The following is a 13,874-nucleotide window of genomic DNA, read 5'->3' as shown; positions in this document are numbered from 1 at the left end:
TCTGTACTAAGAAGTTTATATAGTTTAATGGTTTTTATGGAGACAATTTGGGAAAAAGTCAGTGGAAACCCCAGATTACAGTTCTAATATTAAGGCTTGATTTGAAAGGCTATCTTTAGATGAATTGGAAAACAAAAGAACCAGAAAATAAACACAAAATTCAAGCAGAAAGAGTGGGCAAAGGTGATAAATTTCTTCACTCATTGTGCCCAGCGTACAGATTTTGTCAAGATTGATCATTCATTTGACAGAATTATATGAGTGCTTTTTAAAAGCAGAATAGTAGTTGGGTACTGGTGGTTCATGCTTGTAACTACCTAGCTACACCAGAGGCTAAGATCTGAGGATTGCAGTTCAAAGTGAGCCTAGGCAGGAAACTCTGTGAGAGTCCAATTAAACACCAAAAGAGACAGAAGTGGTGCTGTGGCTCAAAAGGCAGAGTGCTAGCCTTGAGAACAAATGCTCAGAGAGACTACCTAGGCCCTGAATTCAAACCCCGGGACTGGCACAAAATAAAGGAAAGAGTTGGGTTGCAATGATTCATGCTGGTAATCTTAGCTACTCAGGAGGTTGAGTTCTGAGAATCATGGTTCAGAGAGCCAGCCCAGGCAGGAAAGACTGCAAAACTCTTACCTCCAATTAACCACCAGAAAACTGGAAGTGGTACTATGGCTCCAAGTGGTGGATTGCTGGCCTTGAGCAAATAGGCTCAGGGGTAGGATCTAGAGCATGAAATCAAGCAGCACACTGACAAAAAAAAAAAAAAAAAAAAAAGGAAGGAAGGAAGGAAGGAAGGAGAAGCTGAATGATTTGATTAAAATTGCTCTAAAACTGGAAATAAGTATGTGAGAACTCGAGAACTCAAGGCACACATGATAGAGAATATGTGTCTTAAACTGATGAATAAAATGTGCTGGCAGGCTGTTTTTTCTCTTTCTTTCTTTCTTTCTTTCTTTCTTTCTTTCTTTCTTCCTTTCTTTCTTTCTTTCGTTCTTTCTTTCGTTCTTTCTTTCTTTCCAGTCTTGGGCCTTAGACTCAGGGCCTGAGCACTGTTGCTGGCTTCTTTTTGCTCAAGGCTAGTCCTCTACCTCTTGAGCCACTTCTGGCTTTTTCTGTTTATGTGGTGCTGAGGAATCAAACCCAGGGCTTCATGCATGCTAGGCAAGCACTCTACCACTAAGCCATATCCCCATCCCAGGCAGGCTGTTTTCAATTCCTATTATGAGTTTTCATCCACTGCTTCAGCCTTTTTTTTAAAGGAAAATGTTCACTATGGCTCTCATATTCAGAAAGAAAAAATAATAAAACATTTTTCAATTTTAATAAACTCAATCAACATAGCAACAAACAGGCAGTGTTGAAGTTAAAAACATACCAGATTTGCATGCCTAAGATTTAATCCAACATTAATCTTTTAGTTTATCCCACAATCTTTCCTCTTCTTTTCAAAGTTTTGTTTGTGGGTAGTTTTTAAAAATTTTGTTTGTTGGTGCTTGAACTCAGGGCCTGGGGCTTAAACTCAGGGCCTGCTGTTCCTAAGCATTTGTGCTAAAGACTAGTACTCTACTGCTTGTACCATAGCTCCAATTCTGGCTTTTCTATGTTGGAAATTAACTATGCAACTTTGGGGTGGGGGGTCAGGAGAGAAAAAACTGGGAGAAAATGAGGGAGGGGATTGCACTGTTGAAAAAGAAATGTACTCATTACCTGACTTATGTAAATGTAGTCTCTCTGTACATCATCTGTACAATAAAAAGAAAGAGACTCAGGTATTTCCTGCCTGGGTTGACTTTGAACTGTGATCTTCAGCTCTCAACCTCCTGAGTAGCTAGGACTGTATACAGTCATGAGCCACAAGGACTCAGCTTCTTTTCAAAGTTTTAATGTACAGATCTGTTCTCATTGAGAAATTTGTTTCATCATATGAATGATGTATTTGGTTACTTGTCCTCAGAAAGCTAGAGAATCTTCCAGCTCTCATGACTAAAGCATCGAAGGTTGGGAGTCAGGGATATTGAGGATACAGAGATTTTTGTTTGCTCGTTCATTTTTCTTTCTGTTTGATTTGGAAAGGCTTTGAAAGGAGGTGGTCATAAGACTCAGGCCTGAAAGATTCCTGCCTTCTCATTCTTTTCCAAGGGAATAATAGGCTGACCCTATTCTAGTCTCCCGCTATTATTCAATAGCTATCTGTTGTGGGGAAAATGTACGAAAAGTGAACATGTAAAACATAAGTTTTTTGGTCTGCTGTGGTAGTAAAAGCTGTAAATACCATACGTGAAGAATTGATAAAGATTTGATAAAGTAGAACTTAGCAAAGGAAAAAAAAATTATGAATTAATTTGTTTTAAATATAAGACCTTGTCTATAAGATTCCAACACTGAATTTTTACAGTGGAGCTATAAATGCTAAAACAGGGATTATGAACATAGACAATATAATTTATAATAGTTCCATAGCTTTCAATTATTCAGGTGCTCAAAGCCCAACAAATTGAATAATGAACAAGGGTAATGAACAGAACTCTGTGAAGACCATAAGAGAAAACTCAGAGAAGTCATCACTGAGGAGCTGGTGTATAAGAATAGCCCTGGAATAAACTGGTTTGAAGGAGAGATTTTCTCTTTCAAGGCAAAATATTTAATGAACTGTAATGCAAGCATGCATTGCTTTGAAGAAATGTTTTATGCGTACTAAGGGCTTCAAGCTACTAAAATCGTCCATTTCACATGGTGAGAGTTGCAATCATAAACTGTCCTATTACATTGTCTGACAATGTGGATTCTTTCTTTTATGATGTTTAACAATAAAGGGGGGTGGGTGGGAGAGTCATATAAAATACAAAGGGCCTTTATTTAGATTTAGGTGGAGGAGCGGGTGCTGATTCACCACAGAATCCACAACACCAGAGTTCTTAGTGGTATTTCATCCAATGAAGTGGATCAGAAATTTAAATAATGAATGTCTTCTTAACACTATTCAGATCCTGGCTAGATGGTGCATGTTTGTGTCTGCAAAGAGAGGGTTTTGAAGGAATGATGTCTGCTCATCCTTTACAGAATCTCTGGTCTTGGTGATACCAAAACTGGGGTAAAATTCACATCCAGTACTATCTGCAATGTCAATAAACACTAATGCACTCTTTCACCTCCAGTCCTCATTTGTATCTCACAGGACTCGGTATACTCAGCACAATGTCTGATTATTCAAAGCAACTTAAAAAATGATCTGTTTTCTAGAATATGCCAGGCTGGGAGGCAAACCACATGGTGATTCATAGATTGCCTGAGAGATCAAACATTGGTTTCAAATCACAGTTCTACTGTTTTCTAGAGGAGACTTAAGCAAACTACTTAATCTGCTAATCTCCTTCTTTATTTGAATAATGAAGACAAGTCCATGTTTAGCCAGGAGCCAGTGGCGCATGTCTATAATCCTAGTTACTTGGGAAGCTTTGAGTGGGAAGATTGTGATTCAAGGCCAGTCCAGGCAAAAAAGAAGTTCATGGGAGTTGTTTTTACCCATAGCAGGGCACAGTGGTGTCTATCTGTCATGCCAAACTATGTGGGATGCTGAGATTGTGAGGATCAAGGAACCAAATTAGTCTGGTCAGAAAAGCCTCTATAGGATTCCATCTCCCAAGAGGGAAACAGGATGCAGCACCAAGTACCTGTAATCTTGGTGATAATAGCCTAAAAGCAGGCAGATAGTTGCTCAGGCATATGCCCAGGTGGGAAGCAAGATGCTATCTTAAAAAAAAAAAGCTAGTGAGAAACAAAGCTGGAAGTGAAGCTCAAAAGTATCATATGAGCACAGCAAGCAGGAGACCCTACATAGGAAGAAAGAAAGAAAAAAGAAAGAAAGAAAGAAAGAAAGAAAGAAAGAAAGAAAGAAAGAAAGAGGGAAGGAGGGAGGGAGGGAGGGAAGCAAGGAAGGAAGGAAGGAAGGAAGGAAGGAAGGAAGGAAGGAAGGAAGGAAGGGAGAGAGAGGAAGGAAGGAAGGAAGGAAGGAAGGAAGGGAGGGAGGAAGGGAGGAAGGAAGCGAGGAAGGAAGGGAGGGAGGGAGGGAGGGAGGGAGGGAGGGAGGGGGGAGGGAGGGAGGGAGGGAAGGGAGGAAGGATAGAAAGAATGAAAGAAAGAAAGGAAAGAAGAAAGAAAGAAAGAGAGAGAGAGAAAGAAAGAGAGAGAGAAAGAAAGGAAAGAAGGGAAAAGAAAGAAGTATAGAAGAAAAAGAGAAGGAAAGAGAGAAAGAAGGAAAAAGAAAGCAGCAAAGAAAAAAGAAGGAAGGAAAGAAGAAAGGAAGGAGGGAAAGAAGGAGAGAAAGAAGGGAAAGGAAGAAAGAAATGAAAATGAATACCACAGCAAATGCCATCTATAAATACAACTTCTATCATTCACAGACGCTGTTTAAATGAACATTGCTGGGCTTTGAAATAACTATGATGGCAGCTCTGGAAGAGTTCACACGGATAATGAAAGATTATTTGTCTCTGACAATTATTGTGAAGTGTGGACAAAAGGGATGCAGCAGTGTGGTGAGGAATGCCAAGTGCATGTTCTCTCTGTTAAATTTCAGCTGTGTAACCTGAGTCTGATTGTTTGGGTTCTAAAACATTGATCCAAAACGTTGATTTACACAATGCAATTCCTGATAACTAACTCAAATCTGTTCTGGAAACAAGATGCACCGTGTGGAGATTTAGAGCCAGTGTCCCCAACAGAGGCATCTCATATAAAATCATCACTGTGAAGCCCATGCTCTATCATCATGGAATAAGCATATATTAAAATGATAAATCACAACAAAAGATTGTTTTCAATTGAAAAAAAGAACCTCAATGATATTTTATCACTTAAAATAATTCGAAACTATCAAGGCACATCAGGGCTTTTGGCAGATCTAACTATAAATCTCCCAGAATATCTGGATTGTTTTACATTCCATTTTGGCTCACTCGTGGCTGTGATAATGTCGTGGGTTTAGATCACAAGGCATTCACTCTTCTTTGGTTTACATTTGCTAGGAAACTGGTGCTACTGCACATGAATACAAATCCATAGCTTGATTTTGTTTCTTCCATCCTTCCTTCCTTCTTTCTTTTCCTTCCTTCCTTCCTCCTCTTCTCTTCTTCTTTCTTTCTTTCCTTCCTTCCTCCTTCCTACCTTTCCTTCCTCCTTTTCTTCCTCTCTCCCTTCCATTATTCCTTCCTTCCTTGCATCATAGTCCTGGGGCTTGATCCCAAGACCTGGGCACTGTCCTTCAGCTTTTGTGTTCAAGGCTAGACTCTACCACTTGAGCCACAGCTCCACTTCCAAGTTTCTTTAAGATAAAGCTAAAAGCACCTGCTCAATAAGTTTTCTTTGTATAATGGATTTTCTTATACAAGTCATCAAGCATTTTATTTTTCCTTATTGCTATTTATATATTTCTGAAATCACCAATTCAATTGCAAGAGCGGTTAGTGTAGAAATAATGTTTCCTTAAAAAAAATCATCTAGAATGTGGGGAACTATTTAATCATTTGCTTTGGAATCCTTTATAATGAAGGAGTCCAAAAAGCAAGTATCTCAAATTCTTGTAGTTTGAACTCTGAAGCCTTAGAAACTGTAATGCACATTTTTTTTGTTTAAGGGTGACCTGGATCAACAATAGGATAATAATTCACAATGTGACTGTGGATGAGTCAATTAACCTCCAAGGACCTCAGTGTCTTCACCTGTAAAATGAAAAGAAAGGCAAGATGATATCTAGAGAGCTACCAGTTGTACCATTCTCTGCCTGTGCTGTCTGCATTACCCTGACTTCCCCGTACAGTTTCGGCCATCACCGCCTCTAATAACTATTCAATCTTACTTCTAAAAGCCAGGGCCCAGTGGTGGTGGCCAGTGTGCTGCCCGTATCTAGCTCACACTAGAGAGTTCAGTGGTGAGGAACCGATGAGGATTGATGTCCCTGATGTTGCCACATCTGGGAAGCAATTTCAACCTCATGCATTGGAGCCCTTTGCACAAGTCCCAGGATATTTGAGACTGCTACAAGGCACACAACCACAGGTACATGTTTAACACCAGAGCCTCGTGTTGTGAGATGTGTTTTGCCAGAAATATCACTTTCCTTTACTGTATATCTGGTCTAAAATATGCATGTGTTAATCTAGAAATGTCTTTTCTATTCAGCAATTCATAGATAATCACTCTTGTGAAATTACAGGAAGGCAGAAAATCTCCCCTTTCCCCTCTTTCTTAGGTCTCTGTTGAAGTCCACACTTACGGTTATATCTTTGTTCTATCTTTTGCAGACCACTGAAATACACAGATTTCAAAAGAACTAAAAGTATGCTCGCAAATCATGACACCAGCATAAAGAAGATACCTCTAGAAAATAAACCCAGAGAGAGAGAAAGCTGGTTTAGGTAAGAGTGGTATAAATATTCTACCCAACCAAATCTTTGTAGCTAAGGATTTCCAAAAGAACCAGGAAAATAGGACAACTCTACATAACAAAATCAAAAAGTGAAATCTGCACAAGTTTTCAGTTGAAGATAGATTGGATGGTTTACTAACAAAGCAGGTATTCGAGTAGCAGCTTCTTCCTTAGACAAGACTGTGAGTTGCCCACAGCCTGAAGAAAGAGGACAAATAAAAATGAACTTTCCAAGCACTGTTGTATAAACCTTAGAAGTTCACAATTATATACAGATGTTGGGGGTTTTTAGCCTCCCATGCTCCCCTGTCCTACAGGAGAGAAGGGAAAGCATACCCCACGCAGGAGGGTCCAGGAAGAGGATATGAGGGCTGACAAACTGCCACCCAGCCCCCCCTCTTGACAGAGAACACACAGACAGTCCGGGAGCCAGTCAGCGCTAAGACTCCTTTAATGGTGGCAATGAGCTGTTCTTTTAAAGGGGTTGGAGGGCGGCAGAAGGGGAGGGGTACGTGCACCTACATAGGGGCTGGGATTTGATGCCTGAGCTGTCCATCAGGGTGGAGCTCCGAGGGACCTCCCTAAGGGGCAGCCTACATCTACATCACAGCCCACAGGACCACCTCCAGGTTCACCACCAGGCGCCATCTTGGCTACACGTGGTCCCAAGGCTGGGAGGCGGGGCCAGCTAGAACTGCCTCTTAATGATGCAAGGCATCCAGGCAGGCGTGTCCCACATACAGATACCTTCCCTCTCTTTTTTGTATATAAAATCAGATTTGGTATCCCTAAAGAATACAATTTCAATATGACAACCAACCCTGAGCACTGTATTCAGTAGTTGCTTATTTACCATTACAACCCTATGAGCAATTTTTGTTCTTATATTAAGTTATTTTTGGACTGGTGGGATTTCTCTATGAACCCCTTTGTTTCACTCGGATTGAACTGGGATACCCTCTATCCGATAACCAGGGTCAATGGAGTCTGGAGGTCTTGGAAGTAAATCAGAAGGGTAAGTTAGGGGTAGTGAAGATAATAGAGTAAAATGTATGGGGGGGTGGTGATGATTTTTGTTTAGTTTCAGTGAAGTGGAAATGTGGAGAAGAGTAGAATCGGTAGAAAGAATGAGGTTAAAATGATAGACAATGGAGAGTCAGCAGAAAAGAGTAATGGTGTAGTCATAGGAAAGTAATTTTAAAGAAAGAGAATGTGAAGAGAGAAACAAAAATACTGGAAAGCAAACACACAAAACACAATGGTATGGAGATTCCTCAGAAGGCTAAACATAGAGCTCCCCTATGACCCAGCAGGCCCACTTTTGGGCATCTACCCAAAAGACCACAAACAAGAACACACTAAAGCCACCAGCACAACAATGTTCATCACAGCACAATTTGTCATAGCTAAAATATGGAACCAATCCAGATGCCCCTCAGTAGACGAATGGATCAGGAAAATGTGGTACATATATACAATGGAATTTTATGCCTCTATCAGAAAGAATGACATTGTCCCATTCGTAAGGAAATGGAAGGACTTGGAAGAAATTATACTAAGTGAAGTGAGCCAGACCCAAAGAAACATGGACTCTATGGTCTCCCTCATAGGGAATAATTAGCACAGGTTTAGGCTAGTCACAGCAGAGGATCACAAGAGCCTAACAGCTATGCCCTTATGAACGCATAACATGATGCTAAGTGAAATGAACTCCATGTTATGGAAACGACTGTTATATCACTGTTGTAATCACTTTCAACATGCCATGTGAAACCGTAGCTTCTATTGTTGATGATTCTCTTGTATCCCTTTCCTGTGGTTGTACCCGCACTATCACTGTATCTTATCTGAGTACACTGGATACTGTATATACTGGTATTAGAACTAGGGAAGGGAAAGGGAATATCAAAATCGAGAGACAAAGGATAAACAGACAAACGACGCCAAAAGCAATACTTGCAAAACCATTTGGTGTAAGCCAACTGAAAAACTCATGGAGAGAGAGGGAAAGGGGGGTGGGGGAATGAGGGAGGAGGTAACAAACAGTACAAGAAATGTACCCAAGGCCTAACGTATGAAACTGTAATCTGTACATCACCTTGACAATAAATAAGAAAAAAAAAAAGAACTTACAATGATGATCTCCTCCTCATTACCACAATCTCTGTTAACCTATTTCCTAACCTGCCGAAAGATTTCCTACTAATGCACGATTAATGTTGAGAAATGATTAGACTAAGTATGCCATAGAAAATCATACCAATTTGAGAGCAAATAATAAAACAAACTCTCTCTGGGAAAGCAATTTCAAGATCATATGATTCCAAATTATCCAGTGGTCACTTCCAAAGCTAAACAACTTCACTTTTGGTTTTGTAGTTTTATTTTATATTTAACAGCAAGTCAGAAATCTCATTCCTAATGCTTTAGACATTTTCTAAAACTTCATTATCATTTATTCATGCATTCACTCTCTCATTCTCTCTATAAACAATACAGGAGATACCACTAATAGGATGATGTTAATTAAAGACTTATGTTAATGCTATATAATTAGCATCTCAAAAATAGTAAGCATTTAAGAAGGTGAAAGCACTGGTGACTAAATCATAATATTTTCTACCTAAATTTTCACATTCACAAATATATTAAAATAGTATCCACTGTATTATTATAAAACTTGGCTCAACATATCTCTCACAATTTATATATTTATTTTTTAATTGCACAAAAACCAGAAAATGGCCAGACACTGATGGCTCACAGCTGGAACACTAGCTACTCAGGAGGCTAAGATCTGCGGATTGCAGCTTGAAATCAGCGATGTCAGAAAAGTCTGTGAAACTCTGATCGTTACTTCTACCAAAAAGCCAGTAATGGTGCTGTGGGACAAAGTGGTAGGGTAGAAGCCTTGAGCACAAAAACTCGAACAGCATCTAGGCCCGGAGTTCAAGCCACACAGTTGGCTCTCTCTGTCTCTCTCTGTCTCTCCCTGTCTCTCTCTGACTCTGTTTCTGTCTGTCTCTATCTCTGTCTCTGTCTCTCTTTTGCTCTCTCTCTCTCTCTCACACACATACACCAGAATAAAATTTTCTATTTCCTACAACTTTAAATTAATAATCATCAATAGTTTGGTGCATAAACATTAAAAGCCCAGGGACACACTCTTAAGATTGGTTTATAAATCACCCGTTTATTCACAGAAGAGCATTTTTCCCTTATGTTATGCTTACATGTCTATAAATATGTTGTTGAGTCTGCATTATTAGTGAAGAGAGCATGCTCCATTATATGGATATATTATAATTTATTTTAGCAATCCCAATGTTCACATTAAAAAGTTGTTATAATTTTATCTATTTGAAACTCTAAAGCACTTGCAAAGCAATCACAAGACTTCAGTAGAAAACTATTTAACCATTAATTTAACAAATAACTTTAATTTGTAGATGCCACATTGGAAGCTAAAAATATGGACCTAGTCATTAAATATACATTTGGCTCATATCATACCAGGATCCAAGTCCCTGCCTGGGAATGTTTGTTGACAAGAAAAGTATATTTTCATACTGCACTAATGGTACCTCTGTTACCCTAAAAAGAAGTTGATCTTGCTTTGCCCAGAGAGAGGTACAGCAGACACTGAGAAAATCAAGTCTATTTTTCCCTTTCTATAGACTTGTGTGAAAACATATTTTACAATGTTGATTTATAGTTGTAGACAAGTAGAGATGTACTGAAAGAGAGATGACAGTACATTAAAAACACTTGATCCTACCCAAGAAAAGATTGGAGAAGTTACTACTTGGTCTGCTGGATAATCTAGACCCTGCGGGATAAACAAGTGACCTACAGAGCCAACTTGATAATTCACAGATCTTTCTATGATAAATCTCTCCAATCTGATTAAATCACAAAGGGGACTCAACCATCCTCTAGATAGAAAACTAGATATATGAAGCCAATTCAGTTTTACAAAGGGTTGTCAGGAATTTATGAAGATATTATGAAACACAAAACTAACAGCATGGGGCTGGGAATATGGCCTAGTGGTAGAGTGCTTGCCTCACATACATGAAGCCCTGGGTTCGAATCCTCAGTACCACATATATAGAAAAAGGCAGAAGTGGTGCTGTGGCTCAAGTAGTAGAGTGCTAGCCTTGAGCAGAAAGAAGCCAGGGACAGTGCTCAGGCCCTGAGTTCAAGCCCCATGAGTGGCAAAAACAAAACAAACAAAAAAAATAGTAGCACACAAAACCCCTACTAAGGACGCATTTTAGGTGAAGTACTACATTTACACTCTTACATATATGCAACTCATTTTATTCTCATCATAACTCCAGGTTAATATTGTCCTTTTTCAGATGCAGAAGAAGAAGCCCAAAGAGGATAGTTGGCTTGCCTTTGGTCACGTGGTGAAGGAGCCATTTGAGAGTCTACTGTCTGTTTTGACATGCATCCCCTCTATACCCTGACCCTCCAGAGATGTGACCCATTCTTTTCCAAGACAAAATTTCTATCCATTAGGCTAAAATCTTGAATTGAAGAAATGAAGACCAATGGAAAACTGGCTTGTATTCTTCTTTTCAGAAAAAAATTCACTTAAAAGAAAAATGAGCAGAGTTTTGTGCCAAGTTGCATGACCACCACCAAAAAGACCACCAAGACTCAGACATTTCCGAAATGCAAAAGCAAGGCAAGGCTTTATTTAAGCGAGCTGCAACTCGGGCCTCGTCCTACCCACCGACACAGCGGAGGTTAGGAGGAAGCCCCGAGCTGTGATTACACAGGGCTTATAAAGGCAAAGAACAAGGTTACAACAATCAGGTGTGCAAGCAAGATTAGGACACAGGTACAAATCTGATTGGCTCAGGGTTTAATTCTAAAATGGGGTTCATGTGTCTGGCACTTCACAGAGAAAGACAATACAAAGAAAGACAAAACTTTGACTCCAGCGCCTATTTCAAAAATCTTTTCCCATTAGAAGAAGAGATAATTCACTTTTAGCAGTTTGAGGTTGACAGAAGTTGTAGAAAGTTAGCTGAAGGTCTTTCCAAAGCAGATTTTCCAAGGCTTAAGAATGTAACTACTTATCTTAACATTAGAGATCTTTCTAATCAGAGGTATCCCTAAATCCAATTGCAATATAAAATGCATAGCAATGCTGGATGCCAGTGGCTCATGCCTGTAATCCTAACTACTCAGGAGGCTGAGATCTGAGGATCATGGTTTGAAGTCAGCTTGGTAGGAAAGTCTGTAAATCTCTTAGTCCAATTAACCACTAAAAAAGCAGAAGTAGAGCTGTGATTTAAGCAGTAGAGAAAAAGCCTTGAGGGGAAAAGCTCAGGGACAGTACCCAAGCACTTAGTTCAAACTCCAATACCAGCACCAAAATCAATCAAAAAATAAAATAAAATAAAATGTAGCAAACAACAGTATGTATGTATACTAAACACTTTCCACAGAACTCTCCAAGATTCTAATTGTCAAAAAAGCTTCATGACTTAATTACTAGTATTACCCTATATCAATGATAAAGAAATGGCATACAATGTTGTGTCTTGGGAACAGATGGTAAGTGGGAGAGCCCCAATTTGGCTCTAGCATATTTTCTTTGAATAGATATACCATAGACCACCTAAGTCTCTGACAAATATCTGTAGGTATATATCAATTAAGTTATAGAAAGAGTTCTAGATACCACAGTTCTGAAATCAATTGTTATATTCATGAACATTTGTATGGTAAGAAAGAATAGTTCTTGAAACCCTATCTCATCAAGGACTAGAAACTTCAGTGCAAATATTCTAACACGTCAACTAGTTGGGTTCCTATAAAACAAGAAGCTGCTTGTTTAGCTGGTATTTCCTCATAGCCAAGACAAATTTTATGAACCAATATCCAATTGATGTTATAAAGACATGACATCATTAAACACACTAAAAAAAAAATCTTGTTTGGGGAGGCACAGACAATTCTGCTTGGTGGAGCAAATATGGGAAGACCACGGTTCAATTTGACATTTTCTAAAAAGAGACCAACTATCAAAGGGAAGGTAGGCAAACAAGTTTCTGCAAATAGTAACAACAACAAAAATTTATAGCCAATTTACAAATGAAAATATTTAACTGGAAGTATTTATACGTTTGTCACGTTTTATATATAGATCCTGCCAAAGGCAGACTATGGAATTATGGAAATGGGTACTCTTGTTAAGAAGAACAAAGTGGAAAATTCTCCTCTTCCTTCATATTATAGGGAGTATAGGCCTCACTAGTAGCTATTAAAAGTGGGTTGTGGAGAACATCTGTTTGGCGTGTGTTTGTCATATCCATATATTTTAGATCTATGAATTCAATAAATCACAGGAGCCAGATACTGGTGGTTTACACCTATAATCCTACCTACTCAAGAGGCTGAGATCTGAGGATCTTGGGTTGAAAGCAGCTTGGGCTCACAATGGCTTGAATGTATGATGAATTAAAGCCACACATCTCATGGCCAGGAGGTGAAGAAGAGGAAATAGCCAGCATCCAATTACCCCAGTCAAAGGTATGACTGCAGTGACCTAAAGTCCCACCTCTTGGAGGCTCCACCATCTTTCACAAGCACCGAGCTGGAGACCAAACCTTTAACTCATGCACCTTTGGTAAGTCCAAACTGTAGCACACCTAAAAGCTGTGCATAGTTAAATAGTAAAATTTAAATGAATAAGTCTAAAAGCAAAATGATTGCTTACATTCAGTTGATAATTCATGCTCTTGTGTGATAGAATTCTGTCTCTTCAACTCCACTTACAGACATTTTAGTGTTCCTCTCGTCTCTGTCCCAGTTTATGTGAAGATGAACAATGAATGGTCTCTTGATGACCGTTTTCACAGCAAAGCTAAAATTAACTAAAAATATAGGTGGAGATTTGCAATCCTCTCACAATGCTCCATCATTTACAGGATAGTGTGTGCAGGTCCTTAATGGTGAAAAATGAATTTTCAAAGGGTAAACAATTAGTATATAAGATACAGGACATTAAACAGATTTCATGGTCTCTATTAATCTTGAACTTGGTAATTTATGGAAATTTTAGACCAATGGGTTTCTTGTTACTTTCCAATGACATTTAATAGTTAGACTTAAAAATACAGAAGAAAGCATTGTAAGTTTTGTACAAAATAATTACGGCCATCATTTGAATAAAATGTAGATTTTGTAAGCCGTAAAGCATATCATTACTACATACTGTCCTCAGTAAGGTTTGGTTCACAAACTACAAAGCTCTAACCAAGTCATTAAATCTACCTAAAAGGGCCTCATTTGAGAAGCAATAAAATTTCTAATCATTTTATTATTAAAAGAGTGTTTAATATGTAGCTAATTAAATGCCAAAGGCAGGTTATCTGAGTTTAACCTTCAAAAGGAAAATGATGTATCAAAGTCTGCCTCTGGCATCGTG

Source organism: Perognathus longimembris, chromosome 11, assembly GCF_023159225.1.
Source record: "Perognathus longimembris pacificus isolate PPM17 chromosome 11, ASM2315922v1, whole genome shotgun sequence".
Taxonomy (NCBI): Eukaryota; Metazoa; Chordata; class Mammalia; order Rodentia; family Heteromyidae; genus Perognathus; species Perognathus longimembris.
The sequence above is the reverse complement of the archived record's forward strand: the minus strand, read 5'-3'. Positions refer to the sequence as shown.